Source organism: Chenopodium quinoa, unplaced genomic scaffold (genome assembly GCF_001683475.1).
Source record: "Chenopodium quinoa cultivar QQ74 unplaced genomic scaffold, ASM168347v1, whole genome shotgun sequence".
NCBI classification, from domain to species: domain Eukaryota; kingdom Viridiplantae; phylum Streptophyta; class Magnoliopsida; order Caryophyllales; family Amaranthaceae; genus Chenopodium; species Chenopodium quinoa.
The window spans coordinates 400,829-418,944 of record NW_018744702.1 but is presented as its reverse complement, the minus strand read 5'-3'; positions in this window follow the sequence as shown (position 1 = coordinate 418,944).

Genomic DNA, 18,116 nt, shown 5'->3' with positions numbered 1-18,116 from the left:
TGACGAGTGAGGTGCAGCAGTTGGTGGTGTGGTGGAGTTTAAGGCTTGGAGGCGGTGTGGGATTAGGGATTACTAGGTTGGTCGGGGTTTACTAGGTCAAAGGGTTACTAGGTCGGGGGTTACTAGGTTGGTTAGGGGTTACTTGGTCGGTTAGGGGTTACTCGATCAAGGGTTAGTAGGTGGGAGGGATTAATTATCGGTCATGGGTTACTAGGTCGGTCAGAGGTTACTCGGTCAAGGGTTATAAATTCAGTTAGGGATTACTTTGTCTGGGGGTTACTTGTTATTTGCTGACGTAGCACCCTGCCTTACCGTGCGGCTGGCTGCACTAGAAACTTGTTGCCACAAATACTACAATAATTACTATTTTATGAAATTTCACAATTATTGCAACATTACCATGTATACACATGTTCTCTCTATATCTCTACTCTAAAACTATAAATATAATAAAGGGTTACTGACATGGTATCAAGAGCAAGTTGATTTTTTTTTTTTTTTTTTTAATTTTCTAAAAATCCTCAAATATGGCAGGAGATGATGTTCCTCCGCCACCCCCACCGACTGAAATTAAACCTAATTCCCCCTTTTACCTTGCTTATCAAGATCGACCCGGGGATTTCATAACCCCAACTCGATTAAATCTGTTAATTACAATGATTGGGCAGCTGATATGCAAACAGCTTTGGAGGCTCGATGCAAATTCGATTTCTTGAATGGTAATATCACCGCCCATGTTTCACCATGTACTCAATCTAACTGGACAGCTATCAATGCCATGTAGATATCCTGGACTACAAATACAATCGACCCTAAGGTACGATCTTCCCTTTCTAAATTTCGTGAGGCTCGGTTTCTAAGGGAGCATCTCAAGAAATGTTATGCTCAGACTAATGGTCCTAGGATACAACAATTAAAATCATCAATCGCTAAATGTGAACAATCTCGTGATATGTTTGTTTCGGTGTATTATGGTAAATTACATTCTTTGTGGCAAGAATTGGATCACCATGAGCCTTTAATATCTTGTTCTTGCTGTTCGAATTGTGTTGCGGGTTAATTGCATGAAACTAGGTGTGAACAATCCAAATTACATGATTCTTTTTTTATAGCTCGTTGCGTACTAATATTTTGTCCCAAGAACCTCTACCTAGCTTAGATCGTGCATACCAATTAGTAGTGCAATAGGAAAGGGTACGCATAGCGAAGCATGTGTAAGAACAACGGCCTGCTGAAGCCCTTAGCTTTGTTTTTCGTATAGCAGGGCAGGAGGTTCATTATAGTGGTCGAGAAGGTTATGCCTCGGTGTGTGCTAAGTGCAAGAAGGTGGGTGACGAAATAGCAAATTGTTGGTCCGATAAAATTTGCAACTATTGTAAAAAGAGGGGTAATGTGGAAGCCAAGTGTTTTGATCTCCATGGACGACCTCCCCCGAGTAATGGCTGCTTGATATTAAGAGTTTTGAATGTCCCGTTGGTCTTCCCAATAGTGATACTATTGCAGCTTCTTTTGTTGGTTTTGTTCGTTTGTCGAACAAAGCCGTAATCTGCTTTCTGTGTTTGAACTTACTAATGAGTTTCATTGTATTGTCCAATTTAACTCTTATATGTGTGCTATACAGAACTAGACGAAGGAGCTGATTGGAACGGGATCTAAGATAGACGGATTAGATTATTTTAGCAATTTGGATTTGGTGCATCATGTTGGCGTTGGTGAAGTGACCTCAAATTTGGAGTAGTGGCATTATCGAATGGAGCATCCTTCCGACAAAGTAGTTAAATTGCTTCATCATGTTAGTAGTAATAAAGATTGTCTAGATAAGGGGTATGCGTGCTAAACATCCTAGAGACAAAATTCCTCTTAATGAAAGTAGGGCTTCTAGAATTTTTGAGATAATACATTGTGATTTGTGGGGCCCATATCGACATGTTTCGTCGTGTGGCGCTCGTTACTTTTTGACAATAGTTGATGATTATTCTAGAGCTGTTTGGATTTATTTGTTGGTTGATAAAACAGAGGTTTTAAGAATTTTTTGGCTTTTGTTGCAATTGTTGATAGACAATTTTCATAAACCCTTAAGATTGTGCAAAGTGATAATGGTACTAAGTTTAATTGCTCGCATGATTATTTTGTTGCTTCGGGAATTCTTTTCCAAACCTTTTTTGTCGGAACTCCTCAACAAAATGGGAGGGTTGTGAGAAAACACAAACATGTTCTTAATGTTGGGAGAGTTTTGAGATTTCAAGCCAATTTACCAATTTATTTTTGGGGTGAGTGTGTTCTTGCTGCTACACATCTTATTAACCGTACACCCACACCCTTTCTCCAAAATAAAACTCCCTTTGAAATACTTTTCAATAAACCTCCGTCTTTTGATGCAATTCATACTTTTGGGTGTTTGTGTTTTGCTCATAATCAGAAACTAATGGTGATAAATTTGCAAGTCGGGGTAGAAAATGTGTTTTTGTGGGATATCCCTTTGGGAAGGATGGAAAGTGTATGACCTTGAGTCGAAGGTTTTTTTTTCGTTTATCGTGATGTGAAATTTGTTGAGGGGGTGTTCCCATTTGATGCCCCTAATGCTGTTAATACAGAGTCTACTTCGTATGATAATGGAGAAATACATGAGGATCTTTCGGAAAGTGTGGTCTTTGATGATGATGTGGTGAATTATAATGATGGTGAAGCAACCTTTGATGATGCTTTGGTGGTAGTTCCAGAATCCGTGGCTGCTGACCCTAACCCTGCTGAACTCGTGGCTGCCCGGCCAAGGCAGACCGCACAAGAGCAATCCGCACCTAGCCAGGTAGACGGCTCTACATCTAGCCCACGGCAGCCTGCTACAGACCGCAGGGGGGCTGCGGAGGGGCCTGTTTTGCCACCACAAACAGCCAGCTCCAATGCCACCCCGCGGCAGCCTGCCACAGACCGTAGGGGGGCGCGGAGGGGCCTGCCTCGCAACGCCAGCAGCTTGAAGAGCAGCCCAACACCGAGAATAAGGCTGGGTAAGGGCCAACGTGAGAAATTTTCCTCGGTTAAGCTCCGTGATTATGTGACTTAGCTTACTCCGTTTTTGCTAATAATCTGTCTCCGTCATCTCCGTCATCCAAAACTCCTTCAGGTACGCCTTATCCTTTAGTACACTATATAAATTGTGACATATTTTTTATAAACTATCAAAAATTTCTTGCAGCCGTAGTTCAGGAAAAGGATCTAAAATCCTATAAAGAGGCCATGAAATCTGAAGGTTGGCGTTGTTCTATGAAAGAGGAAATACGGGCATTGGAAGACAATGGGACTTGGACATTAGAGCATCTTCCTCCGGAAAGAAGGCTCTAGGTATTCAATGGATGTACAAAACAGAGTTTTTGTCTAATGGTGATATTGAAAGTCTCAAGTCTCGGTTGATTGTCTTTGGTAATCATCAGCAAGAGGTTATAGATTATGGTGAGACTTTTGCTTTGGTTGCAAAAAATACTATTGTGCGTGCTTTCCTTGCTATAGCTACTTCTAAAAATTAGGAACTTCAGCAGATGGATGTTTATAATGCCTTTCTACATGGTGATCTGGATGAGGAGGTGTACATGAAATTACCTCCGGTTTTGAGAGCTCGGATCTGAGTTTAGTTTATCGTTTGAGAAAGTCTTTGTATGGGTTGAAATAAGCTCTGTGGTGTTGGTTTGCAAAATTGACTGCGGCTTTGAAAGGGTATGGTTTTCAACAATCTTACTCTGATTACTCTCTTTTTACATACACTAAAGGCAATGTTCATATTAATGTCTTAGTCTAAGTTGATGATGTTATTATTTCTGGGAATGATTCCGCTGCATTAACTGTTTTCAAGGCTTATCATACTGATTGTTTCAAGATAAAGGATCTTAGTTCTTTCAAGTATTTTTTGGGCATTGAGGTGGCTCACAGTAAATCTGGTTTGTTTTTATGTCAACGAAAATATACCTTGGATACTATTTCTGAAGCAGGGTTATTAGGAGAAAAGCCAAGTGGCCATCCAAACGAGCAAAATCACAAGCTTAGCCTTGCTAGTGGTGAGTTTCTTGTGCATCCTAAGCCTTATCGCAGACTGGTAGGGCGGCTCATTTATCTCTCGGTTACAAGGACAAATTTGGCATACTCTGTTCACGCTCTTTCTCAATTCATGCACGAACCTCGGATTGAGCACTGGGAAGCAGCTGTGGTTTATTATTTAAAGGGTACCCCAAGCCAGGGTATTTTGTTGAGTGCAGATAATGACCTGACTTTGCAGGGTTGGTGTGATTCAGATTAGGCTCCGTGTCCCCTTGATCATCGTTCGTTGACAAGTTGGCTTGTGTTTCTTGGTAAATCTTCTATTTCTTGGAAGACTAAGAAACAACCGACAGTTTCTACATCTTCTTTTGAGGCTGAGTACCGATCCATGGCTTCAATCACACATTACTTGAAATAGTTGAATGCCTTGCTTTTGAGTTTGGGTGTCCAACACCCTAAGGCGATCAAGTTGTTTTGTGACAGTCAATCTGCATTACATATAGCTAGAATTCCAGTTTTTCATAAACGTACGAAACACATTGAGATTGACTGTCAATCCGTCATATTGTTCGTGATGCTATTACAGAAGGCTTAATTGCTCCATCTTATGTTTCCACTAAGGAGCAATTGGCAGCTATTTTTACTAAGGCGCTTGGAAAGACACGGTTTGATACTCTTCTTTCCAAGTTGGGCATTTTTTATCCCTATGCTCCTTAGGATATATTTAGGCAATATTAGGACATATTTTAAGGATATATATTTAAGAAATATATTTAGGAAATATTAGGATATATTTTGTGACCGTATTTTTGGCTAAAATATCTTTTGGGATATATTTGATTAGTATACTAATTCTATTTTATGTGGGTAATCTTACATTATATATTGACCCATCAATGAGAATCAAGCCTTGATGTCAGCCTTGATGTTCATACGATTTAGTAGTTACTCTATCAGTGTTAAAGAGGTTACACCGTTTTTTATAAGCGCTTATATGGTGTGGCAAGCCACACTGAAAACACGTTATATACCTAATTAATAATAAAGTTAACCACTCCCTTCGTTCAATTAAATAATATCATTTTGATTTTGCATAGACTTTAAAATGCATTTTTGAATAACAATATCTTTAATTATATTTTAACAAAAAATTATTAAAATTTATGTCATAAAATTATACATTAATACGATTCTAACAAAATCTCAAATGATTATATATATATATATATATATATATATATAATTGGTGTTCCATCCGGTTCACCCTTTGGGCTAATCCGGATTCGGGGATTAATGTTGGATGCTTAAGTTTTAGTACCCTCCCAATTATTGTTGCGAGGGATCAAACACAGGTCCTCCCTACAGAGCTAATCACCACTGCACCAACAACCAATTGGTTATAGATATGTTAATAATGTTAGTTTTTGGTCAAAGAATTACAAGTTTGATTATAAACAATCAAAATAGAGGTATCAAATTCAAACGACGGGAGTACAATGTTATTTGTGATACCTTGAAACTTTTAGTACAAAATTTGAGATTGATGAGAATTTTACCTTTTTCTTCTGGCATAGGTTTCTCAATGAGTGGTTGAAATAACATTGTAAAGAAATGTAAAGAACATTTAGTTAAAGTGAAAAAAAAAAGTATTATAGAATTGTAAAAAACAGAAAGAACATTATATAGAAATGTAAAAAAAAAACATTCAGTTAAAGTGAAAAGAACATGTTATAGAATTGAAAATGACATAATATGCTATTAAAAAATATTTTTTATCTTCATGTTCTTTGATTGTTAGTATGATGTACTTTTATTTGTGACATAAATCACATAATTTAATGATAATTATTTATTTTGAAATGTTCTTTGGATTTTATCTTTAGACTATGGTGGTTGAATAAAAATAATGTTTGTTACATTATATTATCATGTTCTTTATTAATACTAGTTTTGTGCCCTGTGCGATGCCCGGGTTGTTTATTGAATTATAAAATAAATTTTAATCTTTATACGACTTGCTAGATTGAGAAGTATATTATTTTAACCAATTAGTATATATTATCAATGTATGTTTTACGCTTTGAACTATTTCCTTTGCCCAAAAAATATTATGATACAAAAAATAATTTATTAATTTTTAAGAATTATAATCTAATAATTTTTTTTAATAAAATTATAATTGAATTTGTACATTTGAAATATTGGTATTTTATCGAAAATAAAACTAATTTTATCCTAAAATTCTATCCAAATAGAATTCTAAATTAACTTTTTTTTATCTTATGAGGTTTATTTAAATATATCCAACGTGGCGCGACACTTGGCGAAAAGTTAGAACACCAAGTGTCGCAGCCTCGTGACTGACTAAAAGTTTAGCTTTATATATTAGTTATATGATTACGAATGTTCTTTAGATATATACTAGATGTAAGCCCGTGCGATGCACGGTTCTAGTTAATCATTCTATTTAATTTAAAATTTTATATATTTATGAAGATCATTCATTAGATATATGGTTAAATTTATTTAATATCATAAGATAATTTTTTAATTTAACACTAAAGTTATCTTTTGTTTGTTTTATTTATTTTACGTGACGCTTGAATTTACAATTCCAAACCTTATTCACTAATTTTGCTTATGTGACAATTTAAATTTTTAATTCAAAAAAGAAATGACAAATCTCGTTTTTTTATTGATCAAAATGAGTCTTTTGCCTATGCGTTTATTTAATATACTCATTCTGTTTAAAATGTTAGTCTCATTTATAATCATTTAACTATTAAAAAGGGAAATTCTCAATGGTGAACTCTACTTTCTCCATTTTACAAGTTGTAAACAATCTTAAAATTAATTATCAATGGTAAACCTCATTTAGAATTAATAATCAAATGGTAACCTTAATTATAATATAACTTGATTATATAAGTAGTGTGGTTAAGTACAGCTGTAATTACTAACTTATCCCTAAAAAATAAGATTTCCCTCCAAAATTATTTCCCTAATTCCCTCCTAAACAATTCTCCCCTCCCACATTCTATATCTTTTCCCCTAATTTCCCCCAATTTCCCCCAATTCGTATGAACCTTAATTTTCAATTTCTTTAATTCTCTCTGTCTGCTAGCAATTACCCCCCAATTTCCACTACTTTCGATGAGTAATAGTCGCTCGTCTACTGGTAGGAAGGCAATAACCATGGATGATAGCATTGCGTGGGTGAAGCATACTTGGTGTGACTGTTCTCCTCCCCAAATTGCGGTTGTTATGATATTAGAGACAACTAGAAACCCACGAAGGTTGTTCATCAAGTGCAAAAGCTGCGATTTCTTCGCCTGGTTGAAGGAAGGGGATATAATTAGGGTAGGGGAGGAAATGGAGGTAGAGTCTACTGGTACTGTTTTGGGTGTAATTGATAGGGTTGATGAGCTGTTGAAATATATCAAATTGATTGTGAATGTTGCCCTGATAATGTATTTTGTGCTTTTATTTGTAGTTGCTAAGTGATGATTAAGGTTGTTATGATGGTGGGGGTATGTTAGAACAAAGCTGAAATTATGTACTGCATTTTCATGAATAAAAGCAAGTTATTTTTCAATAGATTATTATTTGATTATGCTTAAAGTATTCAAGAACTAATGCTAGCTTATCCACTTTGAACCAAAACTCACATCACAAATAATTGAACATAAACAGATATAATAGCACAATAATAATCACAAGACAACTTGTTCAAATAATTGAACATAAATAGATATATTATGCGTAAACCATACTTGTTCAAAAAACAACCAAAATCAAAAGGTTCATGGCAGGATTTGGCTACCTACAATTGTTTGACTACAAAAAAGCCATACATTACAATTAAACTTCCAAATTCTTGAATTTAACAAGGTTGTGATGCTGAAAATCTTGACTTTGCCCTAGTCCTAGGTGACTGTCTTAGTGGATGTGATGGAGATGCTACAGTAGCTGGCTCAGGTTGGCTTAGACTGACTCCTTTCCTTGTCTTTGGAGGTTGCTTTGAGGTTGCTCCAGCTTTGGCTTGCTTTGAAGCTTGCTTTGGGGTTTGTCCAGTTTTGGCCTTTTCTTTCCTAGTGAGTCCACCTTGACATGTTTGTGCATTGTGCCCAAACTGTTGGCGCTTGCTACATTTCACAGCCTTAGACCTTTTCCCCTTATCCTTCCCCTTTTCTTCTCTCCTTCTGTTCCTAGCAGGCCTTCCAATCCCTCTCTTCATTGGTGGTGGTCCAATCTCTTCATATGTGTTGTCAGGCCATTACTCTGGGTCTGGTATCACTTTGATGCTGTGGGCATAGGTGAGCTTGTACCTTTGGACTGAGTACCACTCACTTACATAGTTCCTTGGGTCATCATGTGAGTGCAAAATTACCCTCATTGTTGTAGGAGAATATAGGTACTACGCAGCGGAAATAAACATGAATCATATTCATACAGTACCTAATCCCAAGATCTAATGCAAAACACATAAAGAACATATAATCGTACCTTTGAAGCGTGATTCCACGTGCGATCGAGCAAGAACAATGGGAGATAAAGAACCCCAAGCGTGATTCCTCTACTTGGTCCACGGGCACAAATTAAACCTCCACTAATGCTAGTTAGTCGTGATTAAACGCTTCAATAAACCTTAAACGGAGAAGAGCGAGCAACGAACCACCGTGAACCACCAAAAACCACCACACGCGCCACCAAGGGTGGCCGGCCGTGAGTCCAAAGGGGAAGGAGAGGGAGCCATGAATTATAGAGGGAATTAGGGTTTTGGGATTGGTTGCCTTGATGTCATAATTCACTGTGTGTGAATTATGACTACTTACTTGCAACCCTAGGCATGGATCTTATTTATAGATCTCATCTCTAAATAAGAGCCCATGTCAAAAGCCCAAAACCTAATTCCAATCTAACTATGCTAGCCCAATCCATTTCATGATTATTTAAATGCTCTAGAGGCCCATTAATGAGCCTCTAACTTTCTTAGCCCAATACCCTTGTGTGTGACCTCATAGGATCCATTCTATTGGGCTTTGGACTATTTAACTAGCCCAAAGATCATTTGTCATATCTAGCAACAAACAATGACGACCCAAAAGAACGAACTTATTATCTCCATAATAGTGATCCTTGATATATCTAGTAATTGCACTTATCGAAGACATAACTCCTTCAATTTCATGTTTGCAAGGCAATCCAGATAATTGTCATGCATTACACACACATGTTTTGTCCTTTAGGTTCGCAGCAAGCACAAATCTGCCATCTAATACTTCAAATAATCGATCACCAGATTTCAAGCATTTACATGACCTAGACTCAAGCCTGATAACCTGAATTCTTTTCATTATGTTAGGGCAAAAATCATCAACCCATGTTTCACAAGCTTCCCTCCTAGTTGCCATTCTTATCATAGTTAACCTCCTTATACCTACATACAAGGTACAAAATATATATTAGCCTTTGTTATAGTTTCAAAATTAACCATTTATGATCAATAATATTACCTTCAAGCAAGGTCAACACAGGTCTGCATCTATCCACCCCTAGAGTAGAATTGAAGCTTTCTACAAAGTTTGATTTGTTGATGTCATTCTTGATGGCTGGATTGAATGCATGCTTTGTCCAAGTTGACTGTGGGCCTAGTTCTGCAAGCCAAACCAAGGCAAGTGGATTTTCCTTCTGTAAAGCTTTCATGGCTTTCTTGAATGTAAAAGGGTTGTATGCCCTAGCAGCTTTCCAAAATAGCTGAAACATAAGCAAGCCAGGAAATTAACCTTTGAAGTTTTTAACTAAATGCTTGCAACAACCTCCTCCCCACCTTAGGCCAAATTTCAATTAGAGTTGGATCAATACCCTACACTCAAAGCACAAGCAATAATATTAGCATCATGATCAAAAACACATATCATTGAATCATTTTCATCTCCATACACTAAGAATTTTCCTTCGTCCTTTCACAAGGAACTTAGAAATTTCTAATTTTTATTCCAATGTTACATTGGATTTCGACTGAAATCTATCATCACTTGTTCTTAAAACACGTGAATCAAATAGACGAGTATAGTCCATGACATGCATGATGCATCCTTTGCATATTGCATGAGGATCATCACTCAAAACCTTAATTTCATCAACCTTTCTCAAAGCATTGAATCATTAAGCAACGTGTCATGTTACATGGGATTGAAACTCCTTTCAATATAATGTTGAACCTTATAAGAATCTTATCAATATAATATTCTTAACCAAACTCAAACATCCTTCGAGACCTATCACTATAGATCTTGAATCTTAAATGTACTCATCATCCTCTTCAAGGTTTTTCATACAAAATGCACTACCAACCACTTGACTCTTCAAGAAATGAATAATTTGCTCTTTATAATAGACCAAGAAGACTTCATAGCTCCAATAAACATCTTATACACACAAGACCTTTTCTTCATTTTACGAGAACATCAAACGATTTGATTTACTCACAAAATTAAGAACACTAACTCCATGATGCTATGCATCCCTAGGATTATTGGATCTTCAAACTTTTTATTGTATCATATACAAATCTTCTTTCTTGAACAATTTCAATAAAGTGTTTTGAATTCCATCTACCAAATCTTATAAGGTAGTAATCACTAAAATATATTTAATAGATCTTTGCAACGTGACTAATGTAAAGGTTTCACCGTAATCATAGTCATACTATGAATTTGTTGAATCCATTAACAAGTCTTCGCTTAGTTAGAAAACATTTTTCTTTCTTGTCTGTTTTGCTTATAATGGGTCTCACCCAATTAGGCAAATTATTCAAGTGTCATACACTTGCTTACATACTTAGAATCTATTTTAGATTTCCTTGTTTTAAACCACTTGGAGTTATAACTTGTCAAATCATCTTTGTTACTTGCATAATCATCATGTTCCAAAATGAATATTTTAGAACTCTTAGTCAATATGAAATCATATTTCTTTGGCTAAGTTTTACATATGCTAGTCATCATTGTGGGTTTTTATGCAACAATTGAAACTCATACAACAACTTTGTTTAGTTTTCAATGAGAAACGACAATAGAGGATGTGCACTTGGAATGTACTACCTTCGAGACATGGTTATTATTCCCATTACACTTAATGAGACCACGCATTTTCATTTGTAACATGAGGTGAATCATGCTCATACTGTTGCTTTTATTCAATTACTTCTTGAATTTCTTCAAGATTTTCGAAATCACTTTTCTTGAACTTTTTCAAGGCTCTCAAACTTTTCGAGATTCTTATACTCCCACTTGCCTTTTGATGAGGCACATTTAGCATAGGGTGAACCAATCATGGTTTGAACCACGTTTGTTTGTTGCTTTTCTCAAACTCTTTTGAGATTTATACTACTCCCACTTGACCTTTTGGAACAATTTCCATAAGGGCATCTACTTGAGCAACAAACATTTTGTGCTAAGTATGATTTTTGTATAGTACCCCGTGCTCTGTATAGGAATCGAACGTGCATTACACGTTTTAATACATCTCTTATTCCTTGCTTTGTAGAAAGACTTAATAAGAACTTTTCTTATCCATATCACATATGAAACCTTTGCTACATTTTGATTTGATCTATGTTTCTTTGTTTAGTTTGTAGCTTATCTTAAAAGTATATCCCTTGAACAATGGTTGGAAGATAGGTAATTTTCATCCATTATCAAAATATATCTTATATAGATTGATAGATCCCTTCATAACACTTCACAAGGTTTTCTTTCGGAGTTTATCATAAAACGATTTCACAACTCTTGGATGTTCATCAAGGTCTTGACTTAAAATCTCATTATTACGATCATATCGCAATACTTTGAATGTGTTGCCAAGTATTATTACGATCATATCGCAATACTTTGAATGTGTTGCCAAGTATATGTCTCGACTTAAATTTTCACAATTACAATCATATTGTAATGTAATCATTATCTTGTCAAGTTGATACTGAACTTCATACTGAACATTTTTAACTTTTCAAAATCTTCACTCTTATGCTTCAACTAAGAACAAGTAGTGATCGTATCACAAATGAAGTTTCATTGTCCGTCTCTAGCCTTTGAACCTTTGGTTTTCGTACATCGATATGAATTCAACCTTGAGTTCACATCATCATTTCCTTAAAAAGTGACTTTTCAAATTAGAATGATAATTACATATATCAATGGATTCATAATCTAATGATATTGAAAGTCCATCCCTTTGGATCTTTCGCATGCAATGTTCATTTTTCATTCGAATTATTTGACATTTTAGAGACAATTCATATATAGAAATGGTTTAATTATTTCTATCATATAGAACTTTGAACCTATTTAGAAATCCCAAAACACATTATGACTCAATGAAGCATAGAATAACATTTATTCTACGTTTTTGAATCTTCGATGCTTAGTCATTACTAACATTGAATGGTGTTTTGATAATGGCAAGAATGAATAACATTTATTTAATTCTAGCAATAACAAGGTAAGGTGAAATATAGCTTTTACTTGTAAAGTTGCAACTTTTGCTTCCAGAATTCTACTTGTGAAGTAGCAACATTTGCTTCTAAACTTGCAGATTTATTTCTCCTTTAGCCATACTTCTTCATTTAGTTCAACCTCATTCTCAATGAGAGAACTAAACAAGACATCATATGTCCAAGAAGTATCAATGTGCTAAATCAATTTCTATAATATATTTCTTAAATTGGAACATTTCCATTCTTTTACCTTCCAACTATATGAGGTAGTTTCTAATCAATTGGAATTGGTCCATTTAATTTGAAACATTTGTTATTCATAACAACTTTTAGCATGTAAGTAGTTCTAGGTTAGAGAAGTAGCAACTTGTTTGCATTTCTTGGCCTTATCTTCTTAATGCAATCCTCATATATTCCTAAACCTTTCCCATTTGAGCCACTTAAAACACTTCTCTTAGGTTCAAAATGATGTTTTGCTTAACTACTTTAAGCACTTTTTATGATTTTGCTAAGTCTATTCAATCATTATTTATAATAGAGTTTAATCAACTATTTAACTCTTATATAAAATGGATGAAGAATAGCGTCATTTGATCAACTTTTGATCACAGAGATTTCCAATCACTTTCTTATATTCAATCATATTGAAGATAAGAGATGTTATTGGACTTTTATACTTGTCTTTTAGAGGGTTTGTACCTCCCATCTCATTATATCCCTTGAAACACTTTTCAAAATGAAGATGTGTTGGCATTTTACTCAAACATTTTGAATAAAACCAACCTTAGACATGTGACATGGATTTTTAAAACTTGCCTTTTAGAACCATCTTAGCAAAATTGGAATATAGGTTTATGGATTTATCTTTTAACCTTTTGAGAACATTTCTCAAATTTATTTTTCAATCGAGGATATTATATATATAATAATAAAATTAGAACGACATGTTACTTGTAAGTAAACACAAAATTCAATTATGTTTAATAAAATTTAAAGTACCATAAGCGAATTAAATATTGGTAACTTTAAACCATTTATTCAATTTTAATTTGATCCCTATTGAATAAAATGATTCCAAGATCCTTTATTTGTGCAATAATTGACCGGACGGAGGCCCTACCATCAAGTATTTCATTTTCAAGGTGAGTAACTCTTTACTGATTACAACTCTTTGTAACTCTTGGTTGAATAATTACACATCACATGTTTAATTATTACCCTTAGCTTCAAGGTTCTAAATGCTTTAGGTAATGTTGTTGAGTATTAACCAATTAAAATTTTAAAACGTGATTTACCCCCACTCCCCTAAGATATAATATGACACCCAGCTGAGACATGACCTATCATAAATATCAAAGGTTTCATCGGGTTTTTAATTGGAAAAGCAACCTCAATATTACTGGGACCTAGATTTATTATGTTGTGATTAAATAGTGAACTCTAGCGCATCATCACAAAACATCAATAAAATCTAACATGCATAATCTACCAATGCATAAATAAAAATATGACATAGTATGACCCCTTAATCCTAAGAAAACTAATAAAGCAAAAGCTCCCACTTGAACCTTCATGGATCTAATCCATCTTGTCCTTTGGGCCTCCACTCCATGGATTCTTGGATTACTGCAGCCTGTAATACTATTATATTCTATCTAATACTTAAATAAAATAAAATAAATTACAAAAATACTTAACGGTACACATAAATCATATTTATCCTCAAATATTATCCTAACAAAGTTAGGAAATTCTATCCTAATTACTAGCCAATCACAAAATTTTAAATCAATTATATCCAAAATTAATTATGGGATAATCGCATTATTTAAATCAATCATTATCCTTTTGGAATATGCTCAAAATATCCTAATCAATCTTATCCAAAATTACCCACTTTAATTATGGATAATTACCAATTTAACAACTTTAAATATGGATAATATCAAATATAACAACTTTTGAAAGATTTGATTTTATCCTAAAATAAAAGATTTTATCCAAATAAAACCGAATGTATCTTTCAAAATAAAAGATCATATTTTCAAAATATTTTATCTCATCCAAAATAAATCATATTTATCTTGAAATATTTTTAAAATAATTTTTTTTTTTAAATCGTGCACCAGCCACCGTGGTGTGGCCAGCCGAACTTGGCCACAGTGGCCATACACCGTGAGGTGTACGCTGCTCTGCAGCGATGCACAGCAGCAGCAATAGTGTTGTGCAACTATTGCACGGTGCTGCTGTTGCTGCACCCCTGACCCGACCTGCTGCCCTGCCCTGCCCTTCCCTCCGGACCACCTGCAGCCGCGGTTGTCGCTGCCTAAAAAACCATTTTTTTAATTTAATTTAAATAAAACAAAACATATTTTGTAAAATTAATATTAATGTGGTCCAATTAATTTCAAAATTAAATCACATTCAAACTTGAAATTAGGCTTCTTCATGAAATTAATCCCCAATTTAATTTAACTCTTAAATTAAATGATTTGATCATGAAAAATTCATAATTTATCATGAAATCAAATAGATTAAAATTACTAGTTACGTAGTAAACGAATTAAATCAAAACCAAAACACAAAATCCATAATTTGGGGTTAGGGTTTCGAAATTTTCGAAAAAATAGGGTGGGGGTTCAAAATTTTCGAGTAATCTAGGGCGAAATTCGGATCTCTTCACGGCTATTTTGAGCATTATGGGGGTTCGAAATTTTCGAGTAAGCTAGGGAAAAATTCGAATCTCTTCATGGCTATTTTGAGCATTATTAAATCACATTTAATCAATTCCAAGAGTTAAATCACATTTAATATAATAATTGACCCATAATTAAATTATTCTCCCTCCTAATTGAATTAAAATTGTGGACTATCAAAGAATTATAGTCAATATGCGTAAATGCAATAGGCTCTGATACCACTGTAGGAGAATATAGGTACTACGCAGCGGAAATAAACATGAATCATATTCATACAGTACCTAATCCCAAGATCTAATGCATAACACATAAAGAACATATAATCGTACCTTTGAAGCGTGATTCCACGTTCGATCAAACAAGAACAATGGGAGATAAAGAACCCCAAGCGTGATTCCTCTACTTGGTCCACGGGCAAAGATTAAACCTCCACTTATGCTAATTAGTCATGATTGAACGCTTCAATCAACCTTAAACGGAGAAGAGCGAGCAACGAACCACCATGAACCACCACGAACCACCATACGCGCCACCAAGGGTGGCCGGCCGTGAGTCCAAAGGGGAAGGAGAGGGAGCCGTGAATTATAGAGGGAATTAGGGTTTTGGGATTGGTTGCCTTGATGTCATAATTCACTGTGTGTGAATTATGACTGCTTACTTGCAACCCTAGGCATGGATCATATTTATAGATGTCATCTCTAAATAAGAGCCCATGTCAAAAGCCCAAAACCTAATTCCAATCTAACTATGCTAGCCCAATCCATTTCATGATTAGTTAAATGCTCTAGAGGCCCATTAATGAGCCTCTAACTTTCTTAGCCCAATACCCTTGTGTGTGACCTCATAGGATCCATTCTATTGGGCTTTAGACTATTTAACTAGTCCAATGATCATTTGTCATATCTAGCAACAAACAATGACGACCCAAAAGAACGAACTTATTATCTCCATAATAGTGATCTTGATATATCTAGTAATTGCACTTATCGAAGACATAACTCCTTCAATTGCATGTTTGCAAGGAAATCCAGATAATTGCCATGCATTACATACACATGTTTTGTCCTTTAGGTTCACAGCAAGCACAGATGTGCCATCTAATACTTTAAATAATCCATCACCAGATTTCAAGCATTTACATGACCTAGACTCAAGCCTGATAACTTGAATTCTTTTCATTATGTTAGGGAAAAAATCATCAACCCATGTTTCACAAGCTTCCCTCCTAGTTGCCATTCTTACCATAGTTAACCTCCTTATACCTACATACAAGGTACAGAATATATATTAGCCTTTGTTATAGTTTCAAAATTAACCATTTATGATCAATAATATTACCTTCAAGCAAGGTCAACACAGGTCTGCATCTATCCACCCCCAGAGTAGAATTGAAGCTTTCTACAAAGTTTGATTTGTTGATGTCATTCTTGATGGCTGGATTGAATGCATGCTTTGTCCAAGTTGACTGTGGGCCTAGTTATGCAAGCCAAACCAAGGCAAGTGGATTTGCCTTCTACAAAGCTTTCATGGCTTTCTTGAATGTAAAAGGGTTGTATGCCCCAGCAGCTTTCTAAAATAGCTGAAACATAAGCAAGCCAGGAAATTGGCCTTTGAAGTTTTTAACTAAATGCTTGCAACAGTACCTCCTCCCCACCTTAGGCCAAATTTCAGTTAGAGATGGATCAATACCCTACACACAAAGCACAAGCAATAATATTAGCATCATGATAAAAAACACATATCATTGAATCAATGTAGCATTGTTACCTTTTGTCTGTCGGAAAGTATGAACCATTCATCTCCTCTTCCAGAATCTTGTAAAGCATTCTTCAGGTGCCAAAGGAAGAATTTCCAGCTGTCAACATTTTCTACTCCCACAATTTCCCATGCAACTGGAAAAATCTAATTATTTCCATCCATGGCTACTGCAGAGAGCAACACACCACCATAATTGCCTTTAAGGTGTGCCCCATCTACTCTAATCAAGCTTCTGCACCCTGCTTTCAACCCATCCAATGCAGCTTGAAATGCAATGAAGATGCTGCTAAACTGTAGAGGCCTTTCAGGTTCAGTTCTAGTCCAAACCACATGAGCAACAGAATTTGGGTTGAGCTTCCTAATGATATCACAGTACATTGGCAAGTACTTGTATGACTCATCATGTCCACCATGGATTTCTATTAAAGCTTGTGACCTAACTCTATACAATGTGCTCTGTGCCATGTCAACACCATATCTCTTCCACAACAACTCATTCAAGGACTTAGCTGGGATATCATTGTTTTCCCTAATATCATCCATCAATACTCTAGTAGACCACCTTACATTCACCATTGGATTCCTAGACTTAAGTCCCTGGCAAGTATGCTTTGGAGAAGTAAGCTTTTTGATTACCCATGTGGTGTTATCTGGCAAAATTGATGCATGCACCCTCCAGTTACAGTGAATGTCTAAGCATCTTGCTGCATATCTTTTGGTGCTAGCATAATCAACAACAACAACAAACCCACACTGTATACAATAATCCCTAACAACATCTCTAAGGTGTTGTTTATCAACAAAAAGCTGCCACTCCTTGAGAACTATTTTACCAAACCCCTCATCCTTGTAAACTTCCCCATTGTTATACAGTTTACTCAAATAATCATCCTGGTCATCCTCACACACAAAATCTGATTCCTCAAATGGATCAAAAGAATCCTTAACAATAGGTCCATATTCATCCTTAAACTGCTCTTCATCATCACTAAAACCCTCACTGTCCTCATCATCACCAATATCCTCAGACTGCTCATTTGGATTGAACTGATATTCACCATCATCATCATAATCACCATCATCATACACTATCAAGGTTGTGTCGGCAGTATCTTCACCCAAACTTACATCAG